Source organism: Varanus komodoensis, unplaced genomic scaffold, assembly GCF_004798865.1.
Source record: "Varanus komodoensis strain SLA01 unplaced genomic scaffold, ASM479886v1 scaffold41, whole genome shotgun sequence".
Taxonomy (NCBI): domain Eukaryota; kingdom Metazoa; phylum Chordata; class Lepidosauria; order Squamata; family Varanidae; genus Varanus; species Varanus komodoensis.
The window spans coordinates 6,534,203-6,547,516 of record NW_025335954.1 but is presented as its reverse complement, the minus strand read 5'-3'; the positions used below and the strand labels follow the sequence as shown (position 1 = coordinate 6,547,516).

General features: G+C 41.6%; 1 protein-coding gene across 1 annotated transcript in view; it reads right to left on the bottom strand.

The window, feature by feature from the left end:
- Positions 1-12,948, bottom strand: part of R3HDM2 (R3H domain containing 2) — a 168,177-nt gene extending 155,229 nt beyond the window's left edge. Inside the window, exon 1 of the mRNA XM_044443190.1 lies at positions 12,209-12,948. The gene's annotated coding sequence lies outside the window, so the exon portion shown is untranslated. The remainder of the gene's footprint in view (positions 1-12,208) is intronic.
- Positions 12,949-13,314: the final 366 nt, after the last annotated feature.

The window sequence follows — 13,314 nt, the reverse complement described above, 5'->3', positions numbered from 1 at the left end:
TGATCTCCCCTAAGACTGACAGGTTTGATCGCTTAGCAGGACTCGCAGGAGTCTCCTCTACCACCAAAATTCAAAGACCTCAATCCTTCGGCGCTCATCCTTCCTTATGGTCCAGCTTTCACAGTCATACATTGCAACTGGGAAAACCATAGCCTTGACTATATGCACTTTTGTCGGCAGGGTGATGTCTTTGCTTTTTAGTAAGCTGTATAGGTTTGCCGCAAGTGTCTTTTAATTTCTTGGCTGCATTCACCGTCTGCAGTGATCTTGGAGCCCAGGAAAATAAAATCTGTCACTACCTCCATTTCTTCCCCATCTATTTGCCAGGAAGTGAGAGGACCAGATGCCATGATCTTAGTTTTCTTAATGTTGAGTTTGAAGCCAACTTTTGCACTCTCTTCCTTCACCTGCATCAAGAGGCTCTTTAGTTCCTCTTCACTTTCTGCCATGAGAGTGGTATCATCTGCATATCTGAGGTTGTTGATATTTCTCCCAGCAATCTTAATTCCAACTGGTGATTCATCTAGCCCCACCTTTCGCATGATGTGCTCTGCATATAAGTTAAATTGGCAGGGCGACAGTATACAGCCTTGCTGAACTCCTTTCTCAATTTTGAACCAATCAGTGGTTCCGTGTCCAGTTTGAGAACTGTTGTTTCTTGACCCACATACAGGTTTCTCAAGAGACCAATAAGATGATCTGGTACTCCCATTGCTTTAAGATTGCCACAATTTGTTGTGATCCACACAATCAAAGGCTTTAGCATAGTCAATGAAGCAGAAGTAGATGTTTTTCTGGAACTCACTAGCTTTCTTCATGATCCAGCATATGTTGGCAATTAGATCTCCAGTTCCCCTCCCTCTTCAAAATCCTGCCTGTACTTCTGGTAGTTCTTGGTCCACATACTGCTGGAGCCTAGCTTGTAGGATTTTGAGCATCACTTTGCTAGCATGTGAAATGAGTGCAATGGTGCGGTAGTTTGAACATTCCTTGGCATTGCCCTTTGGGATGGGAATGTAAACTGACCTTTTCCAATCCTGCGGCCACTGTTGAGTTTTCCAAATTTGCTGGCATATTGAGTGTAGCACTTTTACTGCATCGTCTTTTAAGATTTTGAATCGCTCAGCTGGAATACTGTCGCCTCCACTAGCTTTGTTGTTGCTCAGACTTCCTAAGGCCCATTTGACTTCACATTCCAGGATGTCTGGATCGAGGTCAGTGACCATCCCATCGTGATTATCAGGGACATTAAGCTCTTTCTTCTATAGTTCTTCTGTGTAATCTTGCCACCTCTTCTTAATCCCTTTCGCCTCTGTCCCTGCCATTTTGGTCCTTTATCATGCCCATCTTTGCATGAAACGTTCCCTTCATATCTCCAATTCTCTTGAAGAGATCTCTGCTCCTCCCTATTCTACTGTTTTCTTCTATTTCTTTGCACTGTTCATTGAAGAGGGCTATTAGCTATTCTTCTAGCTATTCTCTGAAATTCTGCATTCAGTTGGGTGTATCTTTCTCTTTCTCCCTTGCCTTTCGCTTCCCTTCTTTCCTCAGCTATTTGTAACTAGCTACACAAGCCCCTTCACCACGGCAAGACAGTGATCCATGAGGGGGCTTTCACATATGCAATAAATTAACAGTTACCTCATTCAAACCATTCCCTTGTCCACTACCATTTAAGCCATTTTATTCATTCATTCATTCATTCATTCATTTATTCATTGGCTTTGTATCCTGTCTGTATCCATTGTAGGTTCTCTAAACAGCTTACAGAGAATAAAACTAAACTAAATCCACAACAGCACTTGAATAATAATACACAATATATTAAAAATTTCCAGTTAAACATTCTAACCATTAAAACCCAGGGCAAATAAAATGGTCTTGGCCTGGTGGTGAAATGAAAAGAGTCAACACCAGGTATACCTCTCCGGGGAGTGTTTTCCATAACAAGGGTGCTACTAGTGAGAAGGCCTCTGAGTAACCACTCTTCTAGCTTCTTTCAAAGAGAACTCCCAGGGAAGGACCTTGGCAGATGATCTTAGGGTTCAGCCAAGTGCATATGAAAGGAGACATTCACTCAAGAAAAGCAACTTTCAGCATCAAGGCACTTTCATCTTAAATCTGCTATTGCCTCACAATTTTAATTTTAAACTCATTGATTAGTACAAGTTGAATCTTCCTCTTAATGTCTCCAACAAAATGAATTGTTGAACCTCAGTCACTCTTCAAGTGCCAGACTTCCAAAACACAGAAACTATTTTATCACCCCAGCAGTATCAAACAAATAAGCAATCAATTAAGCCCCAAACTGGGTTCATGCAGCATGATAAATCATGTTGGCTTATGAACTGGGGTGCCGTTATGTTGTCAAAGCTCAGCAGCACAGCTGGCTAACCAGTTCAGATGGAGCAACAAGTCACCCCCCCCCCCGGCTTATAAAGTCAAAATGGCTTATGCTGTAAGAACCCAGTCATTCTCCTTCTTGCTTTTAGAAGAGCTTTGGGCATCCTGATAAGAAGCGTTTCTACTTCTTTGTGAATACCCCTTCTTAACTAGGGGCCAGTGGTTTTAACCCTCAAACCTGATAAACTTTCATCCTTTCTGTTTGGTAAACTGCACAGTGAGTCAATAATGCCTCTTGAAAATTTGAAATCAAAAGAAGTTCCAAAGGAAAGCCAGTTAATTCTCCTTTGACAGTACAGATGAAGATGGGAGCACAAAAATCCTAATAAAAGATTTAAATGTCCCATAAGTGATAAGCCACCAACTGAATGAATGCAATCTATGGGAACATTCAGCTAACTGAAGGAGTAACAAAATGAGTTCCTTTCCTCCCCAAACTGAAAATCAACAGCTGCCAGTGTTATACAGGGCAGCAAAAGATCTTTATTATTTTAAATTATGGCTGAATTTTCAAAGTGGAATTCACAATGGTTACTCCCTTGTTAGAATAGAGCAACTGCCAAAGGTCAAAAGACTAGACTGAGACTCCTCACTGCTGGAATTTCTTTTCACAAAAAACAGTTAATGTAGACCAAGCAAAGAGCCTAAAATTAGCTCTGCTGCCAGCTGTGTTTTGTTTTGTCGGCATGCACATGTGTTCGTACGTTCCATTTTAGCAAGCAGGACAACCACTGAATTATGACGTTGACCTGTGAAGTGCTGGAGGCAGAAAATTCTTGCATATATACATCCAAGATTAGAGAAGGTATACAACAGCAGAATCCTAATCAACAATGCAACATGTCAAGCTGTTTTGTTTTGAATCAAAAAGATCAGAATTATTTTAGCTGCTCTTTGTGCTGTCCATTAGCAGTGCAGAAATGAGCAATCACAAAAACTGCCAGAAAAAAAATATTCCAAGTCTATGCATTTAGCATTTGGAGCAAATTCCAGCACTTCCAGTTTGACACATTTTCTTCTCAATCAAAGGTTGAAGGTTTTGTTTGGGGGGGGGGGTCATTTTTGTTTTTGTTTTTTGTTTTTGCATCTTTTCTAGCTATACAATATTCTTTTTCAGGTGTGGTGACTAGTATGCACACAATATTCCAAGTGTAGACATACTATATATTTGTAAAAAGACGCTAGCAGTTCTTTTTTTTATTCCTTTAATAACCCCCATCACAGAATTTGCTGTGTATCTCATAGAAACTGCAGGCAGGGTTGATGCTGTCATCAAACTATCCACCACAGCCCAAAGATCTTCTTCTTTGTCAGTCACTGCCAGTACAAAACCGCACACATGTGAAACCAGGGGGTTTTGCCCCACTGTGCATCACTTTGAACTTGCTTACATTGGACTGTATTTGACATTATAAGACCCATTTCCATAGTTTGGAAAGATTCTTTTGGAGTTCTTCCCTGTCCTTTTCATTCTAGCCACCCTAAATAATTTGATGTCGTAATCAAACATGTCCACCTCACTACTCACCTGTAAGTCCAAATCATTTATAAACAAGTTAAGTACTGGTCTCAGTACAGATTCTTGTATTCCAATACAAAAATGCCAGTACTTACATCTTTCCACTTTCATTAATTTCTACTCTTCTTTCTATTTTTAACCAGTTATCTATTAACAAGATTACCTTTCCTTTTATGCCATTACCACTAAGATGTCTCTGACAGACTTTTGTCAACAGTCTTTTGGAAATCCAAATAAGAAATGTCAATGGATCACTGCAATCCACATGCTTGCCTGGCACACTTGAACAACACTAAAGAGAGACTGGGATTACCTTTGTAAAAACCGTGTTAACTCCTTTTCAGCAGGATTTGTTCTTCTATATGCTTAGTAATTTCACCTTTAATGCTGCATTTTACCAATTTATTCAGGGTGAACTTTAAACTGACTTGTAATTCTTGGATACACCAACAACAACCCACAAGATCTCTTTTTCTCAAAAACTGAAACTCTTACAGTTTCAGTGTAGTGATTTTTTCCAAGTTTTGCTCTGCAATTCCTAGGCAAAAACTTCATTGTTTTAGGAACCAGTCATGCACAAATACCATTACTGAAAACTCCTAGATGGCAGTCTTGAACTTGACTGAAGTAGTCTAACAGCTTCCTAGACTACACGAATTTCCAGAAGTCCAGTAGTTTCCTATCCTGCAGCACAATCTGAGATAGCAGGGAGAGGGAGACTGAGATAGCACAGAAAGAACAACAGAAATGATGAGGAGTGGAGCATCTTAGGAAAAGATGCAAGTAGGAGGGAACATAAAAGCTTTATAAAGTTATGAACTACATGGTGTGAAAACAGATACTCAAATTGGCAGAAAGAGGTACTTTTTCATATTATAGAATCTGTTGTTGTGTGGTGATGGCCAAGCAATACAGATAGCATTTTTTAAAAGTATGGAATAAATTCATGCAAGACAGTATGGTGGATTAGTGCTGCTGTGCTCTGATTAAGCAAAGCAATTCTTACATTCTAGGGAAAAGTGTGGAACCAGTAAAACCAAAACAACACGCAAAATTTAATGTGGAGGAGTGGGGAAAAGAAATCCCTGCATTATATGCTGAAGCGCACATTTGAAAATCTCTATGTAAGCATTCATTTATATACTACATTTATATTCTATTTTGTTCTCTTGCAGGGAGCCCAAGAGGGCTTACATGGTCGTCCTCCTCTACATTTTATCTTCACAGCAAACTTGTGAAGTAGGGTTAAACTGATAGTCCATGACCAGTCCAAGTCACCCAGTGAGCTCTGTGGCTAAGTGCAGCATAGAACCTGGATCTCCCAAGTCACAGTCCAACACTGTATCTACTCCACTGGTCGACATCTTATATTTCAATGTACAAAATCACCCCACCCCAGCTGCTGCGAATTCTACAAAGAAGCAAAAATCATACAAGCAGCTGCTGCAATCACAATGGCACAGGGTAGAAGTACCCATGAGTCTGAACTACCACCAAATTAAATTTATCCACTGTGAGAAGGGCCATGTGATTCTGGTATACCGATCTGTAAAGCTGCTGTGAGGAAGGGACCTCTGAAATCTGCTAGAAGAGTAGTTTCTGTAATTAGCCTATCTGACCACTCTATGCAGCAGATAAAATAAAGACCATGAATGAATGTAACCCTCAAATATAACAAAGACCTGCTTAAACAAGGGTCTGTATCTAATCCTGCCTATCCACATGAGAACTCACTGCCTTTTTCATTATGCAAGGTCCACTGAGTTGCCCCCTTCCTGCATGTTTTGGCTTGCTCCCAGAAGCACTAAATCACCATTCTGCACTTGCCCAACATAACTGACAAGATCAGCCACATTCTGCAGGACTAACAGCAGACTGCTGAATACTGCCTAAGCTTTTTCCCGTGCTACTGCTGTTAAACACAAGTAAAGTGGGTGTCAATCTAGTCTATCACAGCAATAAATTATACAATTTGGGTGCAGCCACAGAATAGGTTCTTCTCATGCCCCAAACAACCATTCTTCCACCAAAGCTGTGACGGAGATGAGTCTCTCCATCAGGTCTTAGGCTGGTGCAGGACACATACTGTAAACATCTTATTTTTAAATCTGTTGACATGCCTATCTAAGAGCAACTTTCATTCAGGAAGTGGCAAATCGTTTGACTCCAAATATCAAGAATGAGTTCTCAATGTGAAAGCTGAAAATCAGAGGTCACTTATATTTGCATCTGAAGCACTTCCACTGGGAAGATGAAATGCCAGTGTGGAAAACTACACACAAAGTTTCTGTCGAGAATTGAAGGCTATATATCTTTCCAGAGTACTGACTGGCTTATTAATTTAGATTATATTGTTCCTTTAGCCTTTTTCGCATTTCATTTTAAATTGTTTTAACTAGATTTATTTATTGTATTTCAATATTGTTTTACCTTTATTCATTGCTCTGGGTGTAGTTCCAAAGCAAGTAAAGGCATAAATCTATGATTCCTGAGAACAACGCTCAGAGACACAGGATTCATCATGTTCTCCTTCTTGAGGCTGTATAGACACTGCTATGACTATAGGAATGGGACTTCAAGGCCTAATCCCTCCCCCTCACCACAGCTACTGCAGAAAGAACCACAGCACCTGCTTTCCAAGGTTGCAAAAACAAACACAGACCTCACAGAAGTCAAAATAGAGGCAGTCTAGTGAATGAGGAAAGGAGACCAGTGTCTACAAAATTCTATGGCCTCTCCATTCTTCGTGCCACCCCTACAAGCAGAACGCCTTTTAATGAACTCAGAGGCCTATCTAAAGGAAAAAAAGGGTTTTGTTTTGTTAAGATGAAGAGCAAAAGTTTGCCTCCATCACTTTTCCTGTGCTGTGGGCAGGGCAAAGGACTTCCAGAAGCCTCCACGATCAGTCTTCTATCTAGAGTGAAAATCAGATGAAGTTCTGCCTTTATAAATATTTTATTATTACATACTACAGCAAAAGAAACAGTGGCCAACCAGAGATAACCATCACCTCCTTCAGTATTTAGCTCTAGAATTCAACTATTGTAGCGGCAACCTACACTTGCACACCACACAGCAAGCACACAAACTCTTTCAGCCTAAGGACTACATTCCTTTTTGTAGAAGCTCTCACTGGTTGGGCCAAGGCAAAGGGAGCTGATGGACAGCATATTTTAGCTTATAGTTTGTGTTGCCACTAAATGAGCAAGAGCTGGGCAGCAATCTGTATGTTTTGGTCTACAGTTCCCACCAACCTTAGCCAGCACAGCCAATGGTGAGGGCTGATAGGAATTTTCGGTGAAAACACTGAGAGTGCCATAGCTTACCTACCCATGACCTAAGCTTTAGAAGAAGTAAGTCAACCTTTTAGAATGGATTTAAAAATGTATAAAAGCTGAGAAACCACCAAATGGTTGGTAGTTAGACAAATGACTGAGTCAGGACAAGGGGATATGGTCTTCTGGGGAATCTTGGAGGAATAAACAGTAACACTCAGGCCTGAGGTTATGTGCCCCTGCCACTAAAGCAGCACTTTCTGTACACTGTGACAAGAAGGTTGGAAAAAGTAAGATTCTCAAATCTTCATGTACAATGCAACCTTATACAGGTCTACTCAGAAAGAAATCTCACAGAGTACAATGAGTAAGGATACATATATGACTGCAGCCCAAATGAGAGAACAATCTTCTTTGGATTTATCTTTGGTTTATTTTGTGATATGGAATCTAGGCAATGAGTCAACCTGTCCAATGCCATTGTGGTGTCTGGAATTAAGCCTTCATTAGTGAATTCCTCTTCTCTGCCCTCTTCCTTGTGAAGATGGCAAGGTCAGAAATAGAAGCTGGTGTCACCACAAAATCTTATAGAGGTCACTGTATTTTCACTCCTACAGATTTTGTTCAGTTCCCTCCCCTGAAGAGCTCACAGTTTCTATCTTTAGATGCTTACATGGCCCCAATATATCTGTATCCTAGTACATCAAGTCTTTAACATATCCATCCCCAAAAATATCTTACCAGGCAGAGGAAAAAATTATGTATGAAAAAGTACAGGTTCCCAAGACTACCAGTCCAGATTTTTAAATACAGAAGCATCCTAAGTACATTTATATAGTTAAGTCCCACTGAATTCCCTAGTAAGTATAAGACTGCACCTTTAAGTACACTGAAACATTATTGATTTCAATGGAATTTCCTTCCAAGGAAAAGCTTTTAGGTTCACAACCACGGAAGTGTCCAGCACAGCAAGGTAACAAATTCAGGCCTTTTCCATACAAGAACTTTCCTTTTCACTAATGGAATTATTTACTACAAATATACACTGCTGGCACTGCTTTAAAGATTATTTAGTTAGTTTTACTTCTATGCCACCCCATAACCTGAGGGTTCTCTAGGCAACCTGCTAAACCAGCATATTAAAAAATGAACTGATTGGTTGAACCACTTGGATGAGTGGCTGCTGCCCATAAATATTAGTATAAAGGGGACCTAAAGAGATCTATTCTATATTCATACAGTGCCCACATCTTTCCTGATCTTATTCTGCACCCAACTACTTTGGAAGGAGGCAAAAAGTGTCATGAGGTACATTGCATGAACACCAAGACATGCAAGTTCCCTTTGTTACAAGTTAACAAAAGCCTTGAATATTTCCTTAAAAGACATGTCAACATTTAATCAACAGGCCTCCAATGCAATCTACTTTACACATCTCCAACCCGCCAAACTGAAGCCTTCATTTCCCCTGCATTCTAGCAAGAAGCCTATGTGACCCCACTAAGTTGCAACTTGGAAATTACCAGGCTTGTAACAAGCAAAGAATCATATCCAGACAAGCTATATGCAATCATACCAACAAGCAAATGAAACTGCCCCTTCCTCAAGAAAAAATGGATCTAGCAAATACTGCAGTACTGCATATAATCCATGCAAATCTACTCTTTTCCAAAAGCACTGAAAGATATTCCACGAAATTGTAACTTTCATCCACACTCCCCAGAAAGCACAGTCTGAAAAATAGTTAGACAATTGGGATTCTTCTGTGACAACACTGCTTAACAACCTCAACAAGGAAAGAAGTTCATCATTGCCAAAGCAGAACAAAACACTTAACGCTGTTGGGAATTAACAAGTTCCAGCATAGGCATGTACAACTTGTAGCCCACCAATGTAAAGAGAGTAATACATCCATATAGGCAGCAGTTTTAGCAACTCACTTTACCCATGGTGAGTAACAAATATGTAGCTGGTAACTTGTGTTCAGCTTGGCAGGTTTCAAAAGCTAAGGGCCTACTTTAGTTCAAAGCTACTTTTAAGGCAACTATGCTGCTGATGAAGGGAACAATATATTCACAGCACCAATTCCTGCAGCATACAACCATCATACCAATTATAGGCCTACCCTTCATATTTGCGTGATGTGATTAATTGCTCCCAATATATTATGCCTATAGCCAAGAATCCAAAAATTGGCTTAGGAAAAATAAGGAAGCCTTAAGAGCCAAATCAGAGTAAAGCCCACAATAGAACACCATGCAAGATGAAAATGAACCAACCAACAGAGCACAAATGCAATGAATTTGTGCATGAACAGTTAACTTACTAGGATGCTTAGTTTTAAGAGCAACTGGTAAGCTGATGACAATGTAAAGCAAGTACAACAATAAAGAAGCAATGAAAAACAGAATTAAAATTGTCCTAGTATGGTATAAGATTGAAAATGTGATAATAAGTGACTGACATCACAAAGTAATAATGGCATGAAATCCTGACCAATTATTCCAGACTTTAAAGTGACCTACAGGTTCAATATACTTCAACAAAAAGCCAAAAACCACCGAAGAAAAATCAATGCATCCCAATTTGCTAAAAAGACTGGTCTTCCCCAGCTTGTTCAGTTACACCTCTGGCCGCCCCCCACAAACACTATAAGTGATAGATGAACCAAGTCATTACATTACCATTAACAGTGCACAGCTCTGGTGCAAAAGTAAACAGAAACATCTTTTGCTTTCCAATACAATTTGTTCTGAGCCTTGGAGTAACTTTTTAATGGACAGACTACTCCCATGTACACAGTTTCTTAACACACAGAAAGGCTATCAATCAGCTGAGAATACCTGTATTTGGCTCTGTTTCTTTTTTTTCTATTTCTCAAAAAGAGAGTGAGGCTGTTTTGAGCAAGGCAAGATTACTGAATACGTTAACAAGACCATGATTTTCATAGAAGAGCAGTGATGCAGTCAACTAATTATTTCTTCAACATTTACCAGTTAAGGGCACTGTTTATCATTCTGACTGAGGGTCATAATTTTCATAACGTAGTACTGTTTTGACTGTGATAACTGTGCTAAAAATATAATAAAATATGAGAAACACAGATTTGCAGAGGAAAAGGTTTAAGTGGTCTTTCAAGCAGTACATGAAAAAAGATGTCTGAGAACTGTTGCTCTACATCAAAGACTCTCTTCCTTAGGGGAAAAAAGTCATTGAAGTGACTTAATGAGAATGAAAAAAATTAAAATGAAGAAAAATGACACAAAAGAGGTGTACTTACAGTGAACCACCAAAAGTGTCTATGAACCTGAGGGACTACTGCATAGTTTGTGCGTGTGTGTGTGTGTGTGTGTGTGAGTGAAGAAAAAGTAAACTCAGAAAGCAAAAGATAGCAGATAAAGGGAAGCACTTTTTTCTGCATACAAGTAACTAGGAGGTCACGGTACACCAAACCACTCAAGAGGTTAGCAAGATTTCAGATAAAGTCACATGCGCAGGGTATATCCAAAGTTGTGACAGAGATAAGAATCCACTTCCAGGTATGATCAAAAACACACCATGACATGAACTATTTTCTACAGAAAATCTCATCCACATTCTCTCTGTAGCAGGCTTCCCATCCCCTTCAGAAGTTTTCAACACTGTTCTTTGAGAGAAGGCAACCACAGGTTAAACACAAACTGGACAGTGAAAGTGAAAGAAAGTGAAAGAAAAGAAAGGAAGTGGGGGAGAATCTAAATAAATTAGCTGTTCTCTTCATTATAAATTTACTATTTTCTTTCTATAAATATATGGAAAATCATTGTCTGCTTTTGAAAATAATATGCTTTCAGAGATCAGCCATATATTTTGCATTAAAGTTCAACTCAGTAGCTTTCAGCAAGTTTTCAAAATGTAGGTACACTTTGGAATAAAAAAATGACCATTAGTATAAAGGGCAAAAATGTAAATCTGTTACTGGAGATGCTAGGCCTTAACCTCACTTTCGTTACCTCCAAATTTCATTACCCTGCAAATGCTGGCATGCCTTTATTTGCAAAATTAGATATATGTTCTCTCCATCCCAAAAATAGGTAACAAAAACAACCATCAGTATAACATAGTAAGGTTTCACAAAAATAATCTCTGTCCCCCCCCCCACCCTTTACAAAATTAATCCTGGATTTCAAGGAACAACCCAAATGATAGTCTTGCTTCAAAAGGTTGTTCAAGCTTGGGTTTTACAAAATCCACAGCAGGACTGGGAGGCTGCCACTGAGCACATCTCCCTGCTCTTGCTGACTGAACTCAACCCACAAATGGTATCAACAGCACTTTCACGGTAAATCTCCATTATCAACTTCAGAACAATATTCTGCAGCCATCTCTCTAACACTACACTAGATGAAAATGCTTTTCACCTGTGGAAACCTTGGAGTCATGAGAATCCCAAAGGTCAGGAGATCTTTCATACCCCAACCTAACAGTACAGAACAAAATGTCAGACTCATCACACACTAAGAGTTGACAAAGAATAAAGAATATGCCCCAGATCCAGCAATCAGCATGCCCATGGCTTCATCTGTCCCTCTTGCCCCACAAATGAACCTCTCAAAACCCACACCAAAGCATAAACAGGTCTTAAAACAGCTATATTATCAAGATTCCATCACTATCAGGTGCAGCACCGGGAGTGGTGAGGAAGGATAAGTTTCAGATGGCCAATGGAACTGTCCATTTCCTCCCTTGCCCAAACTTAAAATTATACTCAAACACCATCCATTCTTGGTTTTACACCTGTTGCACTGGTAGAGCAGGAAATACTACCTTCTCTACAGTATCTGGGAGAATGGAGCCTTTGCCTCCACACAGATTCAGTCATGAAAGGAATAACACAAGAGAGATTATCTGCACCCTAAGGGCCTCCTCCGAACCAGAGCATGCCTGCAAACTCCCAAATAACGATAACTCTTTTACCCAAACAACAAAGTGACAGGAATTCCGATTCTTACACTTAGTCGGCCGCGCTTACCTTAGCGGGAGGGAGGGGGAGAGCAGGGGGACCTGTCCCCCCCCTTCCCTCGCTGGCTATCCTGGTGCTTCTGTTAATGTTGCCGCCGCCGCCTTCCTCCTCCTCCTCTTCTTCCTCCTCCTTGAGGCGGGAAGAGGCTGGGCTGAAGGGACCTGCTGTGCCCCTTCTTCCTCTGACGTGAGCGACTGAGCGTAGGTAGAGGCGGCAAAGGGGGAGGGGGGCAAAGAGAAAAAGAAGGAGGAAGTTCTGGGGAGCAACAAGCGTGGGGGACTGGAAGGGGACAGTGGGAGGTTGAGGAGCAAGGGGAGCGGGTCGTGCTCGGTGAGGGAGCTGAGCACAGGAAGCAGATGGTAGAGGGCTGCGAAGGTGGCAACACCTGTAGGTGCAGGGACGGAAAGGGGAAGCGTGAAATGTCCAGAAGCTCCTACGGCCAGAGAGCTCTGGGGTCGATAGGGCAGGATGCGGTGCGGGATGGGGGGCGGGGGAGGTCTCAAGCTGGGCCCAAATACTTGACTAGGTGAGAGGCCGTGGGAGGTGGCGGCAGCGGCAGCAAATGGTGGCACTGGCTCCTTCGGAGAAAGCGGGGGAGAAGGCAGGCAGGCTGGATGGGGCCTGGAGTGGCAATAGTGGCGGCCAGGGGACTTGTGAGGGACAGGTAGAGCCGCCGGTGTGGAGTAAGGGAAGAGGAGGGATAAAAGAAAAGAAGGGAAGCGGGGAGGGGGGGTAACAAAACAAAAAGAGAAAGGGGGGGAGGAGAAAGGGGGGGAAGAAAAGAAAAAAAAAGAAACAGAAAAAAAGGGGAAAGCAGCTGCCGGCCCCTCCCCCTGCCTGCGCGCGCGTGTTGCGTCACCCCCTCGTACGCGGCGTGGCGCCGTACCCGCGACGCAACGCGCCGCTGCCTCGCCCCGCCCCAGTCTCGGTTGCCATTGGCAACTCGGAGACGCACCCGCCTGCGGGACCCGCCCCCGAGGCGGCTTAGCCTCGACTCTTAAAGGGAGCTAAGCGCTAGGAGAGGGAGGAGAGCATGATCAAGGGGCGCGGAAGCCGTAAGGTCTGTATGTTTCTTGTAATGGAGTTCCTCATGAAATAAGCAAGCAGCGTGGTTC